We start from the raw sequence: 21,437 nt of genomic DNA on the forward strand, positions 1-21,437 counted from the left end.
AGGTTCTGCTCTGTAATACTAGGTTCTGTTCTGTACTGCTAGGTTCTGCTCTGTAATGCTAGGTTCTGGTCTGCACTGCTAGGTTCTGCTCTGTAATGCTAGGTTCTGTTCTGTACTGCTAGGTTCTGCTCTGTAATGCTAGGTTCTGGTCTGTACTACTAGTTTCTGTTCTTTCTGTACTGCTCCACGCACTCCCCTGCTGTTCTTTGTCCCCGTCCTGCCCTGGGCTGCTGGTCGAAGGCCCCTGGGCGCCAGGTCCCAGGCTGGAGCTGCTCTCTACTCCAGGCACGTTGCTGCCGTCTGACCAGAGGAAGTTCTCTGCCATTCAGTTCCGCACAGGTCTAAATGAGGCGGCTCTGTCCTGCCAGGCCCCAGGGCTGGCATCCTGCCAACAATTCTCTCTCTCTCTCTCTCTCTCTCTCTCTCTCTCTCTCTCTCTCTCCCTCTCCCTCCCTTTCTAGTAGTCTCTCTCTTTCTCTTTCTCTTTCTCTTTCTCTGCCTTTCCTTTTCTTTTCTCATGCTCCATCTACAGTATATGTGTCTTTCCCTCAGCCTCTAGCTCCCTCTCTCTGTCTATGTATCTCGCCATTTCCCTCCCTCCCGCTCTCACTCAGCACAATACTTCCTTTTTGGAGGCACTAAATTCCAGTCACTTCCTGCCTCCTATACTAAACTGTGATAAATGACTGTCCTTTTATTTCAAAACCCCACTAACCCAATGTTCTACTGGGCCAGACTTGTTCGACCTCCTCCTTCTCAATTCCTTACTCCCATATCTCCATTCTCTCTCTCTCTCTTTCCCTTCTCTCTCTATCTCAATTCTTATTTTAATTCCTCTCGTTCACCATACTCCCTCTCTTTTAGTTTCTTTCTCAATGTATCTCTCAATCTTTCTTCTCTCTTACCTCCCCCCACACCTGCTTTCACCTCCGTGTCTCCGCCTTTCAATTGTTCCGCGTTCCCTAGCTGGGTGTTGCTGCTCTTTATTGCTTCCTAACAAAAGGCCTGTTAGGGGCCTGGGAGAGGGGCCCGGGGCTCTGCAGAGAGCTTCACTAAACGCCCTGTCCTCCTTGCTGCCCATCAGAAATAGCTCCCACATCAATAACCCCTCCGCACAGCAAAATCAGCTTCAGAATGGCAGAGGGACAGAGATACATTTTAGATCCTTCCATGGATGGTTTCAGAGCTGTCTTTTACATAGTGATAGTGCACGTTTTTTTCTACTCCCCTAGGAACACATTCGTTTTTTTACACAGGATTTGTGCTGTGCCAGGGAGCCCACCCATTGTGTGTGCGAGGATGTATGTGTGTGCGAGGTTGCCAAGCTCCCAGTCGCTGAGGTGAAGATTTGGGGATTGATTAGTGCTAAGTGGCCATTTTCTGCTCCACACTGAAGCTCTGATCAGAGATGCTGATGAAACTATTGCTGTGTGTGTGTGTGTGTGAATACTTTTCAGTCATTCGCATGATGGTAGCTGAACCCTTTCGCTGCCACCTGTGTGTGTGGATGTGCTCATTCATGTGTGTGTGTGTGTGTGTGTGGTTGAGAGTATCAGAGCGGTTCTGAATTCTAATGTTGTTATCGTTCCCCTGCAGCCTGCTGTGTGTGGCTGTGTGTTGTCTCTTCATTCTCCTGCTCTATTGGGGTCACGATCTGCCTGGAACTGTTTTCCTCCTGGACTGGACTGGAGGCAGAGACCATTCAAATAGACTGACTTTTGGAGGCAGCAATAGAGGCTGACAGAAGCAGCGGAAGCAGAGATGATGCATTTAGAATGACTGGAGGCAGCAATAGAGGCAATAGAGGCAATTACACACAGCCATGCAAATAGACTGACTTGTGGAGGCAAGGATAGAGGCAGAGACGGATGCAGAGAATGAGGCAGACATACTAACAAGTGGAGGCCGCAATAAAGGCAGAGATGGAGATAGACAGGAGCAGAAGCAATGCTGAAACACTGACTTGTAGAGGCAATGATAGAGGCACACAGAGACAGAGGCAGTCAGAGCCAAACAGAGGTTGTCTAAAGAGTTTATGAAAGCCTGTTTACCTGAAACACATTAGTGTTAAAGCAGTTTATATGCAAATGCAGAGTACCAGCATCAATATGCTTGTTCCTCTACTCTTTCATAGATTTAGACTGACAGACCATACTGATTTCATAAGCTCTTGTGGCTGAAATATCGAGACACATCAATCTTTTACTGCTATACCACCCTCAAATATTGACTTCAACAAATTGAAAGCCATCCCATATTGTCATTTCTCCATGTCAATATTCCTCTGATTGTGTAGTTAAGGGGTTGGGGGTTGTAAAAGTTAGCGGCTGTAAAAGTCCACAATGGTTGCGCAAAATCCAGAGTATGAGGTGAGTGGGCACGGTTCAGAAGCCCTCAGCCATATCCATCATAATCCAGATTACCAACGAGGATTGATGGCCATGCCAGACACCCAGCTCTGGAAAATCCATACCTCTGCTGCTCGTCTCATACCACATTGATTTTGTGAAGAAAAATCGGTGCATGTTGGTAGCATGACACTGGCTACCATGCGGTGCATGTTGGGAAGGAAAGAAAGAAGAAATTATATGTATATATAATTTTTTTTAAAGCCATGGCAAACTATTTATAGTCCCCACTTAAAGAACCTAGTGGTTTCCTGTTCGGGCCCCTTCAAGCAGAGGGATTGATGGAACACCTCTTCTCATCTCAGACAATATTCAGCCACAACAGGTTCACGTCCAACAATTCAGTTCTGCCTGCACTCACACACTCCAAGAGTGGGGATGGTGTGGAAGAGAGGAAAGTACATTGTTGTCTGGCTGACTAGGTGCGTTAGTTTACTGTAGGCATGCAGTGCAAAGCTCCAGAACCCAGTAGGTCAATGTTATTTAGGTCAGAAAAGACCTTGAATGTCGCTGACTGTGCTTGTGGTGCAAAAAGAAACACTGCATACCAGTGACATTACTGCTGAGAGAGATAGCTACGGAAAACACTATCTGACAAATTGGTGGGAGTATTAAAGTTTGTGTGGAATCCTTGAGCCTTGAGGCGAAGCTCGCTGTCTCCCAGCAGATGGTCCAAAATGCTTAAAGACAATTTTGCAAGGTCTCTTTTTAATACAGCATTTGCACTGCAGCAAGTTGTGTGTATTTTAAAAAGGGCCCTGCAGCTACCAAGGGAACAAGGTCTTAACCAATCAGCTAGCAAGGGAATGGGGCCTTAACCAGTCAACTGGCAGGGGAGTGGAGCCTTTAACGATCATGAATAAACCAACAGCGGTTGTTTGTCAACCAAAACGACTTTCAGATTTGAATCTGATCTAATCAGTAAAAGCAGATTTTGGCTCCCTGATCGGTAATTACATGCACATTCTGCGGTGTTGTGATGTGTTTTGAACCTGTAATCTCGTCTCCGCCACACCCAATTCCCCCAGATATGTCAACGCCTAATCAAAAACTGCTGCTAACTTAGAATTCTTGGATTTTTCAACTATTTCATCCTCTGATTGAGAAAATAGTTTCCTGTTGAGGGTGACTGAGTTCAGATACTGATGGAATAGTGTTCATCAAAGTCATGCACTCCCACAAACAGCTTTGCTAATGGAGACTTGGCTACGCTCAACACGGTCATTAACCTTAGGTATAACTTTGCTACTTTGTACTTCCGATTATATCAGACAGTACCTCAGTTCCTGCCATAACACAGTGATAATCACAACTGATTGACACCAGATTTTAGCATGAAGTCCACAAAGCTGACAGTGCTACACCATTAGTTTCTGGTGTAGGCGTTGTTGTCTTCATGAGTAGTGATAAAACAGTTTGATTGTAGTATTTTGTTATGACTAAGTTGAATAATACGCAGGGGATGTATGAAGAGAAATGTAGTCTCAAGCGAAAGGGAGAACTCCAGGTCTCATCTCCACAGTCTCTCTGTGTCCTGGGAGGGTCTTTGAAGATGGCAGGATATTTACAAACACATCATCTCCACTGTGGCATCTCTTCAGAAGGCTGTCTCTTCTCCCCTCCCTTCTCCCTCTCTTCTCCCTCTCTTCTCCCTCTCTTCTCCCTCTCTCCTCCCTCTCTCCTCCCTCTCTTCTCCCTCCCTTCTCCCTCTCTCCTCCCTCTCTTCTCCCTCTCTTCTCCCTCCTTTCTCCCTCTCTCCTCCCTCTCTCCTCCCTCTCTCTCCCTCCCTTCTCCCTCTCTCCTCCCTCTCTCCTCCCTCTCTTCTCCCTCTCTCCTCCTTCTCTCTTCCCTCACTCTCCATGCCCTTCGACTGGATCCCGGTGTCTTGAAATATTCATGTTATGGTTCCTTTGTCATTCATACCCACTCTCCTGCTGCCAGAAACACCGCTTTAATCTCAGGCTAGTGTATACAGACACATTAGGGGTAACCAAGGACACGGCTTGTCCAGGGTTTGTTTGAGTGCGTGTCGGTTGACTTTTGTGTTTGCGTGTGTGTGGGTTTGCGTTTGTGTGTGCTTGTTGTGTGTGTGTGTGTGTGCCTCTGAATGCGTGTGAGAATGGGTCTCTTTGTGTCTGTGTATGTTTGTGCGATACCTTGCAGGCTTGCATGTGTTCGAGTGGATAAACGTAAAGTTTATAGATAAAGCAGCATCTCTGTATTCTCTGTCAGTCTTTCACAAGTCTTCTTCGGCGTTGTGGACCATCTGTTTACTTCCAGTGGCACCAAGGGCCTCTACTGTGATTTCAGGGCCTACATTTCCACTCTGATCTCCTCCGGGCCTTTGAGATATATTCATGCAAGAGGTGGATTAGTCAACCCGTGAGTCATTGCATTGTGTAGGACTTGTTTGAAGGTAGACCAGGAATCAATTGTGTTTAAACGTGTGTATGTGTGTGTATATGTGTGCATGCATCCATGCTAACGATCTATGATCCAAGTTATGTCACTATCCAAGTTATGTTCATGTGGACTAAGGGTCCACATGATTCTTGCAGCAGCATTAAGTGATTAGGTATCTCTCTCCTTCCCTCTCCCCCCTCTCTGCCTTACTATCTTTATCTCCCACTCAATCTCTCCCCCTCCCTCCCCCACTGTCTCACCGTCCATCTCTCTCTTCCTTTCTCCCTCACTCCCCCCTCCCTCTCTCCCCCTCTCCCCTATCTTCCTCCCTCCCAGTCCCTTCGTCCCTCTCTATCTCTCTCCAGGAGGAAGGTTTAATTTCTCTTCTGAGAAAGGGTGCTATTAAAATGCAATGACATGAGATTAATGTTCCTCATGTAAGTGACATTTACTTTCTCATTTACAGTGGATATTGTCTGGCAATATTGCAGCAGCCTTGTTTAGAATGCTGATGAGCTCCAAGGTGCAGTGGAACGGCTGTACTCAACAAGCTCCACACCTTAGTAATGAACCTCAAGTTGCCGTGCTAAACAAATGCGGCATCTCTACCATCCTAAATGTTTTTGTCCTTCGGAAGCATCTTTACGCAACACCAGCGTGTTTCAGTTTTTGAGGTCGATGCGTGCTATTTAGTGACACAACAAGTCAAATGTGAATGAATCTAACTGTCGTCACTACTTAATAATGTTTATTTGCAGCTTGTGGGTGGCTTCCAACACAGCAAATTGCTGGTTTCCAAAGTCAGTAGTATGCGAGATGGAGACCTGATATTGGGCTGTTGTTGTGTTGTAGGTGCTGTAGATCCCCCCCTGTCTGAACCGGAGAGCGCTGTGATGAGGAGAGCTGTGTAGCTGATTAAAGCTGTCACCTCGACGACGACGGTTTCCTGTTTCCTGCCTGTCCCCATCATGGATTAGCGGTGCTCGACTCCAGAGAACTCAGGTAGGCCCTGATGCCATACCACCCCTCAGCTGGCCTGTGGGGGGGGGGGGGGAGGAGGGAGGGAGGGAGAGGGATAGAATAAGATATAGTGGGAGGGAGAGGTAGACAGGGAGAGAGAAAGAAAGCAGAGGGAGGGGGGGAAAGAAAGACGGAGCAAGAAAGAAAAGAGTGAGAGAGACCGAGCTAAAGAGAAAAGTGAAAAGGAAAGAGAGCGGGGACGAGAGAGAGATAGCGAGAGGGAGAATGATGATAACAGTGCCACAGTGGTATGGAACATGCCGGAGGGAAGGACAGGGACTCTCTTTGTGAAGCCAAGGTTTTCTATTTATTCAGACTCAGAGGGAATAGTTATTCTACAGCTGCTGTATACAGCACAGTGCAGTAAGCGGAGGAGTTGACTGCCCCCACCATGGGCTGCATCCTATCCTCTCTCTCTCTCTCTCTCTCTCTCTCTCTCTCTCTCTCTCTCTCTCTCTCTCTCTCTCTCGCTCCCTCAAGCCTGTTAAACAGGACAAACTGTTGACTCAAGTCGCTGATAGAAATTCACATTCCTGCGCTGCGTAACAGGCTTTTCACATTTCTCTAAGTAGTGCAGCCTCTCCACAGGCAGCTGGGCTCAGCATACCAATGACTGGCCCGCCACTGGTGCTTCACAGCACACTCCCCAAGCACTGGACTCTGTTCACACACAGCCGTCTAGGATGCTGTTTCTGCCACAGCACTCTGTTCATACACAGCTGTGTCCTCGGTGTGAGAAGGGAGGCGGTCACGACGATGCCAGCTGCATGTCTTAGTCCTAGTGTGTATGTGTGTGTGTGTGCTTGTGTGTTTACATACCTGGATGAATGGGTGTTGATCGAAGTCATCTGTCCAGTTTAGTCTAATGTGCCACTGGGGTTCTGTATCTCACTCTCTTTCTCTCTTGCTTCCTCCCCGAACCTCTTTGTCTCTGTCTCCTCCCTTGCCTCTCTCTCTCTCTCTCTCTCTCTCTCTCTCTCTCTCTCTCTCTCTCTTTCTCTCTCTCCCTCTCTCTCTTTCTCTGTCTCTTTCTCCATCTATCTATCTGTCTCTTCCTCTCTCTCTTTCTCTCCCTCTCTCTTCTTCTCTGCCCCCCCCTCTCTCTCCCACCACCTGAAAGTGTCTGATAAGCCCCTGCCGATGTTTGTCAGTGCTGCCTCACAGATTACTTCTGACGGAGGAAAGAAGAGAACGAGGGAGAGCGAGAGAGCGAGAGAGCGAGAGAGCGAGCAGCAGAAAGCGGGGTATAGAGAGAACAGAGAGCCTTAGCAAAGCCAGGTGGTAGACTTTGTCAGGATTACGTCTGGCCTTGTCTGGCCCTCGCCTGCTCACACCACTCCTACCCCTATCGACGGAGAGAACCGTGTTCAAGCAGAGCTCCATGGCTCTCATGGACGCCCCCTGTAATCAGTGCACGGTTCGACTTTTCCCGAGTCATTTGGGGTAAAAAGACAGATGAAAAGGGTTTTTTGATGACAAGACACGCCGCAAATGACCCAGGACCCTGTATGAATATGAATAGAGCTGCAGCGTGTGTGAGGTGTGTGCTAGAGAGAGTGTGTATATGTGTGTGTGTGTGTATGAAAGAGCCAGCCTGGCCACCGCAGGTTGCTGACGGGAGTATAATGCTGTGTAATAACAGCTCTTACTGCTCCCACAAAGGCTTCTCTCCACCCGGCGGAGCCCAGGGTCTCACCGGGAGGAGGGAGGCAGAGAGAGAGGAGGAGGCAGAGAGGGAGGAGGAAGCAGAGAGAGAGGAGGAGGCAGAGAGAGAGGAGGGAGGCAGAGAGAGAGGAGGAGGCAGAGAGAGAGGAGGAGGCAGAGAGAGAGGAGGGAGGCAGAGAGAGAGGAGGAGGCAGAGAGAGAGGAGGAGGCAGAGAGAGAGGAGGAGGCAGAGAGAGAGGAGGGAGGCAGAGAGAGAGGAGGAGGCAGAGAGAGAGGAGGAGGCAGAGAGAGAGGAGGGAGGCAGAGAGAGAGGAGGAGGCAGAGAGAGAGGAGGAGGCAGAGAGAGAGGAGGAGGCAGAGAGAGAGGAGGGAGGCAGAGAGAGAGGAGGAGGCAGAGAGAGAGGAGGGAGGCAGAGAGAGAGGAGGAGGCAGAGAGAGAGAGACGGGGAGGGAGATCGGGAGAGGAGAGAACGAGACGAGGGAGGCAGAAACAGGGGAAGAGAGGGAGAGGAAAGAGATGGGAGAGGGAGGGGAAAAGAGAGGGATGTTCAGGGTTACAGTGAGAGAGGGATGTTCAGGGTTACAGTGAGAGAGGGATGTTCAGGGCTACAGTAAGAGAGGGATGTTCAGGGCTACAGTGAGAGAGGGATGTTCAGGGTTACAGTGAGAGAGGGATGTTCAGGGATACAGTGAGAGAGGGATGTTCAGGGCTACAGTAAGAGAGGGATGTTCAGGGCTACAGTAAGAGAGGGATGTTCAGGGTTACAGTAAGAGAGGGATGTTCAGGGCTACAGTAAGAGAGGGATGTTCAGGGCTACAGTGAGAGAGGGATGTTCAGGGTTACCGTGAGAGAGGGATGTTCAGGGTTACCGTGAGAGAGGGATGTTCAGGGTTACCGTGAGAGAGGGATGTTCAGGGTTACAGTGAGAGAGGGATGTTCAGGGCTACACTAAGAGAGGGATGTTCAGGGCTACAGTAAGAGAGGGATGTTCAGGGCTACAGTAAGAGAGGGATGTTCAGGGCTACAGTGAGAGAGGGATGTTCAGGGCTACAGTAAGAGAGGGATGTTCAGGGCTACAGTAAGAGAGGGATGTTCAGGGTTACAGTGAGAGAGGGATGTTCAGGGTTACAGTAAGAGAGGGATGTTCAGGGTTACAGTGAGAGAGGGATGTTCAGGGCTACAGTAAGAGAGGGATGTTCAGGGAGGACATGCGTTTTAGGACAGAAGAAGATAAAAAGAGAGCTGTAGAATGAAGTGGAGAAAGACTGACAGAAAGTTAAGGTCAAGGGATTTAATTAGCAGACTGCTGAACAACTCTGGCATATTTACAGTGTTATTATGCAGTTCATATTTACACAATGTGTACCGTGTGTGTGTGTGTGTGGTGTGTGTGTGAGTGTGGCACTGAGTGTGTGTGTATGTGAGGCCCTGGGATGGTGCTGATCCTCTCTTGTCCTTACCAGCTAACTTCTGACTCACATATTCTCTCTACCCCGCCTCCTTGTTTAATCACAGCTGTTCAAATACTTCTCTCAATATTTGTGTGGCCAATTGTTGTTTGTTTTGTGATCTGGTTCTTTGACAGCCTGGTTGTTTGATAACCTGGTAGTTATTTTGACATGGTTGTTTGGTGGCTTGGATTTTTGGAAGCCTGTTTGTTTTGTAACCTGGTTGGTTGACAGCCTGGTTGCTTGGCTAAGTAAGGGTACAATGTCTACTTTCTGCTAGACATTCCCTCACACATGCCTGAAAACTCCAGCAGAAAATGAAATAAGGAGATTGGAAGAGGGGGCGAGGAGGAGATATATTAATAAAAAAAATGGATAGGAGATATGAATTTCTCAGCTCAATCTGGTTGCTACACACTCGATCTGCTTTGGGGTGGGGGTGGGCAAGTGGAAGGGGGGGTGGGCCAGGTGGGTGTGTGTGTGGGGGGGACTGAGCGGTTTAGTGGTTTACACACACATCTGCGTGTCGATCTTGAATTGATCTGGAGGAACACACCACACACACAGCAGGTTGGGTGTAGAATACGGAGGGCAGGTGAGCAACCCTGACCCCGCCCCCATGTTACTGACCCCGCCCCCATGTTACTGACCCCGCCCCCATGTTACTGGCCCCGCCCCCTCGTCTGCTGCTCGCCCTCTTTCTCTTGCCCAATCTATCTCCTCCTCGGTCTCTCTTTCACCCTCTATTTCTCTCTCCGCTCCCTCTTTCTCTTTTCCCCTATCTCCCTCTCCCCCCTCTCCCACCTCCCTCTCTCTCCTCCTTTCTCTGTCTCTGTCACGCCTCCCAGGGTCAGGGATGTTATCCGCAGCGCAGACATGCTCCGTGAGCATCACACACAATTTCACCAGCAACTAGGAGCAGCACCCCGTCAAAGACCACGACGGGCCATAAAACACACCCCAAGCAGGCCCTCTGCTAGGGTCCGCCCCTATTTTGATATTGATGAACTTTTCACTATCTCCTCCAGCCAGGGAACACAGGGAGAGGGGCTCCTGGGCGCTCTGAGTTGCCATAGCAACGTTTCCACTTCCTGTATTGCAGAAGACCCAGGAAAGAAGAGAGGAGGAAAGAGGAGAGGAGGGTAGGGTAAAGGGGAGGAAAGGAGAGGAGGGAAGAGGACAGGGGAGGAGAGGAGAAGAGAGAGGGGAGGCGAGAGAAGTGGAAAGGAGAGGAAAGGGAAGGAGAGGACTGGAGGGCCAGCTGGCTCCACTGGTGTGTGGTGAGGGGTGGTATTAGCTGAGCTTGGTAAACACTCCAGCAGCACCCAGACGCCAGGCATCACTAGGCAAAGTACTGGTTGGCCGTCACTGTCCAAGCTCTGATGGATGGATTCACTTTGTTCTCCAGTTATGTTGGTAATGCCTGTTGCCTCTAGGACAAGGGTGGCAATGGTTCTGTTAACAATGTCTGATGACATTGGGACAATAAAGTTTGGGGTTCTGTCAATACTTACTGGCACCGAGAAAATCAGTAGACTGCACATCCTGTAGTGAAAACGGCAACGAGAATGATACGTGGTATGTTTGGTATATTACACATTCACACACACACACACACACACAGATACCCTCACACAGGGTCTGAGAGTGATGGCAGGGTTGGTGGTTCAGGTACCTTAGTAGTGTAAGTGGTAGTGACCATCCTCCCCTTTACACAGTAGGGTATAGAACATAACAGGATTGCTGCTCCCTCTGGCTCCCAGCAGGGCTGCCTGGAGGACGGCTCACCACAGATCCTCTCAGCACTCGCCCAGGCGTGAACGAGACTGGAGTGACAGGGTGGAGGAGGGAGGGAGGGGTGGAGAGGAGGAGAGGAAGCGACGGTGGACTGATAGGAGGAGAGGCAGGGGGGAAAACGAGGAGAGGAAGGGAGGGTGGGTGGGTGGGTGGGGGAGAGATAGGAGGAGAGGAGGGAGGAGGAGAAGCCGGGTAGGGAGAGGAGAGGAGGAGGAGAGAAGAAGGAGCGGGGGATAGAGGAGAGAGGTTGAGGATGGGGAGGAAGCAGGGGAGGGGAGGAGATGGGAGGGTGGAGAGGAGGGTGACAGCAGGGTAGAGAGGAGGTGGGAGGGTGGAGAGGAGGGTGACAGCAGGGAAGGAGAGTTTTCTGTGAGTATAAGAGGAGTCGGGGCTGGCTGACTGACAGCTCCTTATCGGCCCTACCTCTGGGTGATCACAGCCTGGCGGGGTCAGGCTGAATTAAAGCCAGAGCTGATTAAAATGTCCAGGATCCGAGTGGAGCTGCCGTCGCCTTTTCTCTCTGCCGCACGGCGGCCGGCGGAGATATGAGGAGGGCATACTTACAGAACAGGTGCACTTCGGAGCACTGCCTTTAGTTCAGCCTTTAGTTAAGCACGAAGACGGTTTATTGCCTCTTTTTCTCTCTCTGTCTATCTCTCCCTTTCACTTTCTCTCCTCCTCTCTCTCCTTTGCTATTTTTTGCTCTACGCGTTCTCTCTGTTTGGAGGACTGGGGTCCTTAGCCTTGAGTACAGGACCTGACCCTGTGTGTGCCTGTGCATGTGTATGGGGTGTGAACAGTGTCACCGGTAAAGATGCAAGGCGCACAGCAGAGCCTGCACACTCCTGCGCGATGCTCTCCAACCTCCGAACGCAGGCGAGAACCCTACATATGCTGACAATGGACACGGGCGTTCACGTGGGCGTCACGCTGCCGTCGTGCACACGTCTTTTATTGACGTGTGAACAACGTGCACGTGTTGTGTACGCTACACCTGACATACGCCTCAAATAACCGAGACCTACGTGAAAACTACGCCTAACTGTTTGATCAATCTAGGCCTGCCTGCCCGCCTAGACGCCTTTTAATATTTGAATTCCATCCCTTCAATCATTCAGCTAAATGTAATGTATTACAGACTAAAGCCACTGTTTGATTGATATCTAGGCGTCCAAACAGTCGCATGTCTTGTGTGCAGATACCGTAAGAAGAAGCTGTCTCTCTCTCTCTCTCTCTCTCTCTCTCTCTCTCTCTCTCTCTCTCTCTCTGTCTCGCTCTCTTTCAGCCCAAATGACGGTACATACCAGAACCATCCCGACTGTTCCTCCTGAACTTCCAGAAAAGTCAATTCCCAAACGACTTTCCATACCCAATCCCCAATTAGTCAGCTGCACCATCAATTGTCTTGGTAACCTATCCGATACCTATCCACCGATGTGCTGCCATGGCGATGGAGGCAGGGTTCTAGCGGACTAACAGAAGCCCCTTATCAGTACTGTGGAGGACTCTGATCTCATATAAAGATGTGTGCCCAGCCCTAATGTTTTGGCTTGTTATTTCCTGTGTTATCTTAGCAGCTGATTGCTTTATAACTAGCGTTCCGGACCAGGGAGGGTGTGTGTATCATCTTGTGTGTGTGTGTGTCTTTTTGTGTGAGTGTGTGTGTGTGTTTTTGGCGACACATTGGGCTGGTGTCTGTGGTTGTTCTCCTAAAGCGTGATTACTCACCAGCCAGCTGTGAGATCCATTAATCTATAGCCTGGGTTGAGCAGCTCCATGCTCGGGGTGGGAAGGGGAGGGGGGCGAAGGGGAGGGAAGGGGAGGGGGGTGAAGGGGGAGGTGAGTGTGGAGGGCGGGAAGATTGGAAGAAGGAATAAGGGGGCACAGGTGTAATAGCTCACGGTCGACAGGCCATGAAGCCTACAGGGAAAACTGTTGCAAATGGGTAGCATCCCTCCATTTCTCTAACGGCTGGAGTCATCCGTGTTTTCAGGTAGTAGGTCCACTCTACTTTCTGGGCTGTGAAAGAGACACGCTCCAGCCTAGAGCCATCAGGTCAAGCTGGGAGCCATGATTCAGGGGGAAGATGGATGACTCTCCCTGGAGCTTATCTAGAGCTCAGCTACCCCTATTTCTCTTTCTTTACCCGTCTCTCTCTCTCTTTCTTTACCCCTCTCTCTCCTCTGCTTCTTCCTCCTTCCCGTCTCTTTCCCTGAGCGACTCTCCTCTCTCTTCACCCCCCCCCCCCCCCCTCTCTCTCTCTCTCTCTCTCTCTCTCTCCCCTCTCTCTTTCCCCTCTCTCTCTCTCTCTCTCTCTCTCTCTCTCTCTCTTTCTATCGCTCTATCTCTCTTACTCGATGTTTTAGCCTGTGAAACCACAGAAGGAAGGTTGACAGTAACTCTACACACAAGAAAGCCCATTTAGAACCAGGAACAGTTCAGCCCTCTTGACTGCTCCATCACAAGAGCCCTCTAAAGCCTAAATAGGAGAAAGTACATTTAAAGACTGTAGGTCAAATTGAACAACAAAACAGTTTTCTCAAGCTTAATCACTGAGGAAATCTTTTCATGTTAGTGCTGGGAAGATTATCGTGTTAAGCTAATGAGTGGCATCAAGCTGTGTTCCTTCAGAAAAGTGAATGTTTTATTTTAGCGGACCTAAATCTTTCCTTTTCATACTGTATCGGCATCGATCGAGATTGTTGTCGAGATCTTTAAAGGGCTTTTTATCTTCCCCGAGCTCTACTAGTTGATGGGATAACTGTCTAGAACTGGGTGTGGAGGCCCACTCACCTTTATATGACCCCAAGTGATTCATCTTTTACACTTTCCAAGATGCAAATAAAGAGTGGTTGATGACCGATTCACCCTTTCACTGTAATCTTTCTGTTGCACTGTCAATAGAAGTCTAGGTGTTGAAAACAGGCTGTGAGGCCACAGTAACTGGATGGTGTATGAATGACACAAAAACGTATTATAAATTAAACTTTGTGGTTCCTATGAGGCGTGTGAAGTCTCCATTTGGTATTTACCTGGTAGAGCGGAGAGCGGAGGGAAGGGAAGTTAAACACATTCACATTCCCTGAGGATGTTCAATTTGCCGTCTGCCACCGATGATGTGTGTCCCCTGTCGCTCTCCGTAGCAGAACGATAACGCCCGCGACCATAGATGACTCCAGCCTCACGTCCTCAAATTGAATAAGCCAATATAATAGGCCGGGAGCTGACACTGCGATCAGATTAGAACTGCAGACGCTCAAACAAACAGGGAATCTAATACGGTTCTGTGAAAAACTTTCTCACTTTCCAGTTTTCTAATGTCAGATGGCTGAGCGGTTACAGAATCGGGCTAGTAATCAGAAGGTCGCTGGTTCAATTCCCGGCTGTGCCGAAGAACGTCCTTGGGCAAGGCACTTCACCCTAATTGCCTCGGGGGGAATGTCCCTGTACTTACTGTAAGTCGCTCTGGATAAGAGCGTCTGTTAAATGACAAAATGTAAATGTAATGTTCTTTACAGTGCAGCAAATGTATCTCCTCAAGGGAGCAAGCTTGTGTTAAGCATCTGTAGGTCTACTGCCTTCCAACACAGACAGCATGTCCTTGGACAACTTGTTCTCTGTTTGGAGCGGATGAAGTCATGAGATCTCTTTGATTCGTTGAACTCTCTCTCTTTCTCTCTGCTTCCTACCTTCCCCTCTCCCTTCTACTCATCTGAGTAAGAGATGCTATTTTTAGAGGCTACGCCAGATCACCTCAGTGATACGTCTTTACAGTAATGTACAGCGAGTGGAAAAGGCCGCTCTCTGATTTTGTGTGTGAATAATTACCTGTCTTTAATATCAGCATCTTTATAAGATTCACCTGTAGACGGATAATATTCCTCAGAAGTCTATTTTTACCCTGGAAAATGAAAACCTACTTAGCCATCTGACATGTGCACAGTCAAATTCTGAGAGAAATGCTAGTTTAAAACAAGATTTACATTTAATTAGACTGGGTACAACAGACATGGTGCAGTTTTGGGGTATTGGTTGGTTGCTTTATGAATTGGTGTGTATAGGATTTGGTAAATATATTGTTTGATAACATGTTACATCACCTGGAAGAAGGTGAGGTATGAGTTGGTTAGCTGGCATTCCAGAGAAATGTCTAGTTTTGAAGGACATTAAAGTCGAATCATTTGAAGGGATGAGCTATTCATCCCTGTGACCATCCCTCGACCCTGACACGTAAGAGCAGCATGTGTAAGAACAGAAGGAAGTGTGAGGATAGAGATACAGAAGGTGTGTGCATGAGGGGGGGGGGGGGGGGGGTTAAATAGTTGTGAAGAAAAGCTAGAGGAAGAAGAAAGAGAGAGAAATAAAGAAAGAGGGGGGGGACTTGTTGAGCGATTGTGTTCACGTCGGAGTGAACAAACTGCCTTGTACTCCCCCCCCGTCATTGCACCACCCCTCCTGCCCACCAAACCAGATTTTGTCCTGACTGTAACACCCTGGGAAGTGGCAGTAAACCCCCCCTCCCCACGGCCCCACCCGCGACCCCTCCAAATACCCACACAGCTGCTCTGATGTTGTCGGAGCAGAGTGGGTCCATTCCGTCTACACACACGTATATGTACGCACGTAAAGGCAGGCTTACTACACTTCCTCCACAAAGTAGCACTTGAATTAATCACAGTGGGTTCTGGAGGGTTGAACTGCACGTCTCTGCACTCTCAGCTATGTGTTTTAGGGCGGGGAGAGAAGGGGGGGGGGCAGAGAACAGAAGGGGAGAGTGGGATGTAAAGGAGGAAGAAGGCCCAATTGGAGAATGAGAAGAAAGGGAGGTGGGGAAGAGGAGCAGGGCGGGGGGAGAGAGCTTGCCGGTGGGAGGGAGGTGTGATTGGTTATGTAGGAAGATGATAGGTTTCTGATGGAGCACAAGGTACTAGAACAGAAGAGATGAGATGGGTGCCAGACTAGCACAAGACTGAGACTGGAGTTTGGGTCTGGGGAGACTGTGTGTTTGTGCTGGTTTGGAAATGTGTGTATCTCTGTTTGCAAATAGGTGTGTGGGTGTGTGTCATTGTGTACATGTGTGTGTTCCTAGTGCATCGGTTTCCTCTAGCACTGCACTGTTGATTGGTCGAGATAGATCCAGGGCGGAGTGCTGTGTGACAGGAATGGAGCCCCTGAACTAAGGGTGACTGTTAGACGGGCCGACCCGGAACAGAGACCCACAGACCCAAACAGACAGACAGACAGACCCGGACAGACAGACAGACAGACAGAACCAGACAGACAGACACAGACAGATCCAGACAGATCCAGTGAGCCATCCAGACCTCCAGGGACTCGTCCTTTTCATTTGAAGATGACATTTTGTTTTTAAATGTCTTACCATGAACAGGCTCTCATTGGATGGTCTGGTTGCTATTGGACAATCTTGGCAGCCTATTTGTTACTATTGGTCTTGGCGGCAGTGCCCTGTCTCCATGGTGACCATCTGAACTCAACGGCATCTTCTTGATGGATAGTCAAGCCTGCCAGCTCATCTGTCTCCCTCCTGGACCCACGCCAAGAAGTCCTGGCATTCTACTCTCCGCTCCTAAATTATATATTTTTTGTCAGTTTTCCATTTCCATTTACAGACACCAACATTATCAAAACCTTTTAAAGACCGTTCGTCACACTGGCCAGACAAGAGAACAGCATCACCTTCCATCAAAATATAATCATCACCTAAAAAACATGGCACGTTGTGGCTGGCTGTGTTCTGCAACGTTCTGATTGCCCGTGGGGAAAGTGGTGGTTTGGTGATCTTTCTGCTAGGAGACGTTTGTCATTTCCTTGTGTCCTAGCTCTACCGTCACTCCCTCGTTGTCACCTTCCCCATTGTTCCTTGTCTCCTCGCTTTGCTCCTACCCTTTCTCTACAACCTCATCTACATTTACAATTACATTACATTTAGTCATTTAGCAGACGCTCTTATCCAGAGCGACTTACCTTAATTACAGGGACATTCCCCCCGAGGCAAGTAGGGTGAAGTGCCTTGCCCAAGGCATCATTTGGTACAGCTGGGAATCGAACCAGCAACCTTCTGATTACTCGCCCGATTCCCTAACCGCTCCGCCACCTGACTCATCTACCTTACCTCCTCTCTCCAATCCCCCCTGCACCTGTCTCTAACCCCCTCTTTCCTTGTAACCCGCTAACCTATCTCCTGTGTCCTACATCCTGTCTCCTACACTCTCTCTCGTCTTCCCCTCCCCTATCTCCTGTCTCCTACCTCCTGTCTCCTGTCTTCTCTCTCCTTGCCTTCCCCTACCATATCTCCTGTCTCCTACCTCCTGTCTCATATCTCCTATCTCCTGTCTCCTCTCTCCCGTCTCTTACCTCCTGTCTCATATCTCCTATCTCCTGTCTCCTCTCTCCCGTCTCTTACCTCCTGTCTCCTCTCTCCCGTCTCTTACCTCCTGTCTCATATCTCCTATCTCCTGTCTCCTCTCTCCCGTCTCTTACCTCCTGTCTCATATCTCCTATTTCCTGTCTCCTCTCTCCCGTCTCTTACCTCCTGTCTCCTCTCTCCCGTCTCTTACCTCCTGTCTCATATCTCCTATCTCCTGTCTCCTCTCTCCTGTCTCCTATCTCCTGTCTCCTCTCTCCCGTCTCTGACCTCCTGTTTCCTATCCCCTCCTGACTCCAGCATACAGCAGTGCTTTTGAGGCGGCGCTATGTCTCCGGGAGCCCGTGAGGAAATGAGTGTTACATTATTTATCGTCCCTTCACAACTTTATGTTCCCCGCTGAGGCGGTCACGCCATTGTGTCCTCTGTCTGCTTTTATGAGCTGGAGCCGGAGCCTCAGTCTAATGGAAATGTCACTGAGGAAGTGTGGGAAGGATGCCTCTGGCCAGGTGCTGTGTGTGGCCCTCCTCACTCTGAAGCCCATCACACTTTATACCTAGGGCCACCATTTTTATGAGTCCCCTCGTCGTCCGCCTCAGAGCCGGAGACGGTTGCAGGGGGGGGCGGGGGGGGTTCTGACCACCTCAGCAGTTTTAGATGCTTTGCTCCCAATTTTTATTTGAATTGAACAGGCTGACTTTTCTTTCATCTGTGTTGAATGTGAAGGAGCGAGCCGTCTGCTCTCTCTGCCTCATCCCCTCAGAGTTATTATTTGACTTTTCATTTTTTTACCCCGCTGATCTTCTTTCATCTCTTCTCAACACTCAAACACTGAGACCCTCCCAGTGTTTTCAAGACATGTACTTTGGCATGTCCACACAATGGTGCGGATAGCAATATTTTTCCATCCAGTTATCCGTCTGTTTGACCCATTCCGTTATCTTCTTGTCCCAGCCATTCTTATTGCATGCTTCAATCAACAACAATCTTTAAAACGGAAGTCAGATTGCTGAGCGGTGAGGGCGTCGGACTAGTAGTCCGAAGGTTGCCAGATCGATTCCCCGCCGTGCCAAATGATGTTGTTTCCTTGGGCACGGCACTTCACCCTACTTGCCTCGGGGGGAATGTCCCTGTATTTACTGTAAGTCGCATGGATAAGAGCGCCTGCTAAATGACTAAATGTAACGTAAATATAGAACATAGTGATTGCTTGCTTTCCAGAAACAAAGGGTTAACCACAAAGCAGCACTATTACTTCTGAGTGACTTGTTCACGCTCGTGCAGAAGACTTATTCTGCCTTGATGTCAGGAACAGTTTGAAAGCACTTAGTGCGGAGTCATTTGTAAATGTTGGGGGCTAAATCTCCTTCACCTCATTAGATTAGGAACCAGACATGATTATTGTATTTGTCAATCACTGTGCTTGGTAACCTGCATTTACTGGATTTGTATGGAGATGCAGTGCAGAAACGGCAATCGTAGTCAAGGAACCTGTGTGTGTGTTGCTGCATGTGTGTCTGTGTCTAATAGTGTAACGGAAGCTTAAACACTTCATTTTTAAACAGCCATCCAGCATTCCTCCTCCTCCTCCTCCCTCTCCTCCACCAGCCCCATCCCTACCTCCCCAAGGCCCAGCTCCCTGTGTCCGAGGCATGGAGAGATGATTGGAATTTACCACGGCTGATTTTAGATGTCAGCGTGGATGCAGATCTCAGGCAGCCAAGAGCAGACAGCAGGTCGGCAACAAAGACTGACAGATGCTGTTGTCACCTGGGCAACGGCATGTGACTGGCCCCTCGTACTAACATACAGTGCCCTCCAAAAGTATTGGAACAGTGAGGCCAATTCCTTTATTTTTGCTGTAGACTGAAAACATTTGGGCTTGACATCAAACGATGAATGTGAAACCAGAGATCAACGTTTCAGCTTTTATTTCCAGGTATTTACATCAGGATCTGATGCACAAATTAGAAAATATCACCTTTTTGTTCGAACCCACCCATTTGTCACGTGAGCAAAAGTATTGGAACATGTGACTGACAGGTGTGTTTTTTTGCCCAGGTGTGTCCTATTACATACATTATTCAATCAATAAATACCACTGAATGTCTACACTCAGGTTCAGATTGGGTAAGATAGGTTTTGTCTATGCAGACTGTATTCAGAGGTGAAAACAACATGAAAACCAGAGCGCTGTCTTTGGGTGAAAAACAAGCAATTGTGAGTCTTAGAGAAGATGGAAAATCAATCAGAGCCATTGCAGAAACATTGGCCATAGCCAGTACAACCATTTGGAATGTCCTGAAGAAGAAGAAAACTACTGGTGTACTAAGTAACAGACGTCGAACAGGTAGACCAAGGAAAACATCAGCAGTTGATGACAGAAACATTGTGAGAGCTGTAAAGAAAGACCCTAAAACAACTGTTAGTGAGATCAGCAACAACCTCCAGATGGCAGGAGTGAAGGTATCACTATCTACTGTTCGCAGAAGACTTCATGAACAAAAGTACAAGGGCTACACCAGAAGATGCAAACCACTCATTAGCAAGAAGAATAGGAAGGCCAGGCTGGAATTTGCCAAAAAGTACAGAGATGAACCTCAAAAATTCTGGGACAAAGTTTTATGGACTGATGAGACAAAGATTAACTTTTACCAAAGTGATGGAAAGGCTAAAGTTTGGAGAAAGAAAGGAACTGCTCATGATCCCAAACACACAAGCTCATCTGTGAAACACGGTGGAGGTAATGTCATGGCTTGGGCTTGCATGGCTTCTTCTGGGACGGGCTCATTAATCTTCATTGAGGATGTAACACATGATGGCAGCAGCAAAATGAACTCGGAAGTCTACAGAAACATTTTGTCTGCCAATTTAAGGAAAGATGCAACCAAACTGATTGGCAGAGCCTTCATCATGCAGCAAGATAACGACCCAAAACACACTGCCAAAACAACAAAGGAGTTCATCAGGGGCAAGAAATGGAAGGTATTAGACTGGCCAAGTCAATCTCCAGACTTAAACCCTATAGAGCATGCATTTTACCTGCTTAAGAGGAGACTGAAGGGAGGAACCCCACAAAACAAACAACAACTGAAAGAGGCTGCAGTGAAAGCCTGGGAAAGCATCAAAAAGGAAGAATGCAAAAGTTTGGTGACGTCAATGGGTCACAGACTTGCTGCAGTTATTGAAAGCAAAGGATTTGCAACTAAATATTAAGTCTTATTCACTTAAATATGTTTTAAGTATATCTGTTCCAATACTTTTGATCACATGACAAATGGGTGGATTCAAACAAAATGTGATATTTTCTTAGTTGTGCATCAGATCCTGATGTAAATACCTGAAAATAAAAGCTGAAACGTTGATCTCTGGTCTCACGTTCATTATTTGATGTCAAGCCCAAATGTTTTCAGTCTACAGCAAAAATAAAGGAATTCGCCTCACTGTTCCAATACTTTTGGAGGGCACTGTATGTCACAAATACCTGGAAATAAAAGCTGAAACGTTGATCTCTGGTCTCACGTTCATTATTTGATGTCAAGCCCAAATGTTTTCAGTCTACAGCAAAAATAAAGGAATTCGCCTCACTGTTCCAATACTTTTGGAGGGCACTGTATGTCACCGTGGCGTTGTGATGGTAACCCCGTTTTATCCAAATGTCCTAAATCCACCCCAATGCATTTGTTTCACAGAACATGTGCGTGTACTCTAGGAGCATGAGGGATTGAAGTGTGTGGCATTGACAGGGATAAGTCAATAGATGGTAGCGAGCACATGGAACTTGTTTCTGATTGCTGTGTTTGGCGAGGATTATATGACTGGAAGTGACTTCTCCCTGCAGGCATCCAGGTTGTGCTGGCTGCCTGGGCTTCCTGGTGTGTAGGATAACCTCTGGAACTTCTTTAAGGCAGTATCAGACCCGCAGTCAAGCACCAATATTGAATCTCTTCTAATCCCTATCGTCACCACCAAAGCTTACACATGCACACACACACACACCATGGTATTATATTGTTCAAAAGGGTGGACTAGGATAGTATATCATTCCTTCTCATGGCTTCTCCATTAAGGAGATGAGCTTTACCGAGTTTAAAAAGGTCAACAATTAATTATGGCCGACACCACGTTTGCTGGCTGGGGCAACCCCATGGTTGGTATTAATAGACAGGCTGATGGGGTGGACAGAGTAGGCCTAGCTGCTCTCTGGCCTTGTCTAAATGCCACGCCGGCGAGAGTGTTGACTCGGGCAGAATGCCACAGCGCTCCGTGTTGACTCTGGGTCGGACGATGGAGTTCTCCTCAGCCTGCTA

At 48.3% G+C, this 21,437-nt stretch overlaps 1 long non-coding RNA gene across 1 annotated transcript in view; it reads left to right on the forward strand.

Annotated features, from left to right (window-relative positions):
* The window catches only part of LOC124477828, a 55,778-nt gene extending 50,098 nt beyond the window's left edge, over positions 1-5,680 (forward strand). The window contains exon 3 of the long non-coding RNA XR_006957188.1: positions 5,664-5,680. This is a non-coding gene — a long non-coding RNA (uncharacterized LOC124477828). The remainder of the gene's footprint in view (positions 1-5,663) is intronic.
* Positions 5,681-21,437: the final 15,757 nt, after the last annotated feature.

The sequence above is a fragment of the Hypomesus transpacificus genome, chromosome 15, assembly GCF_021917145.1.
Source record: "Hypomesus transpacificus isolate Combined female chromosome 15, fHypTra1, whole genome shotgun sequence".
NCBI classification, from domain to species: domain Eukaryota; kingdom Metazoa; phylum Chordata; class Actinopteri; order Osmeriformes; family Osmeridae; genus Hypomesus; species Hypomesus transpacificus.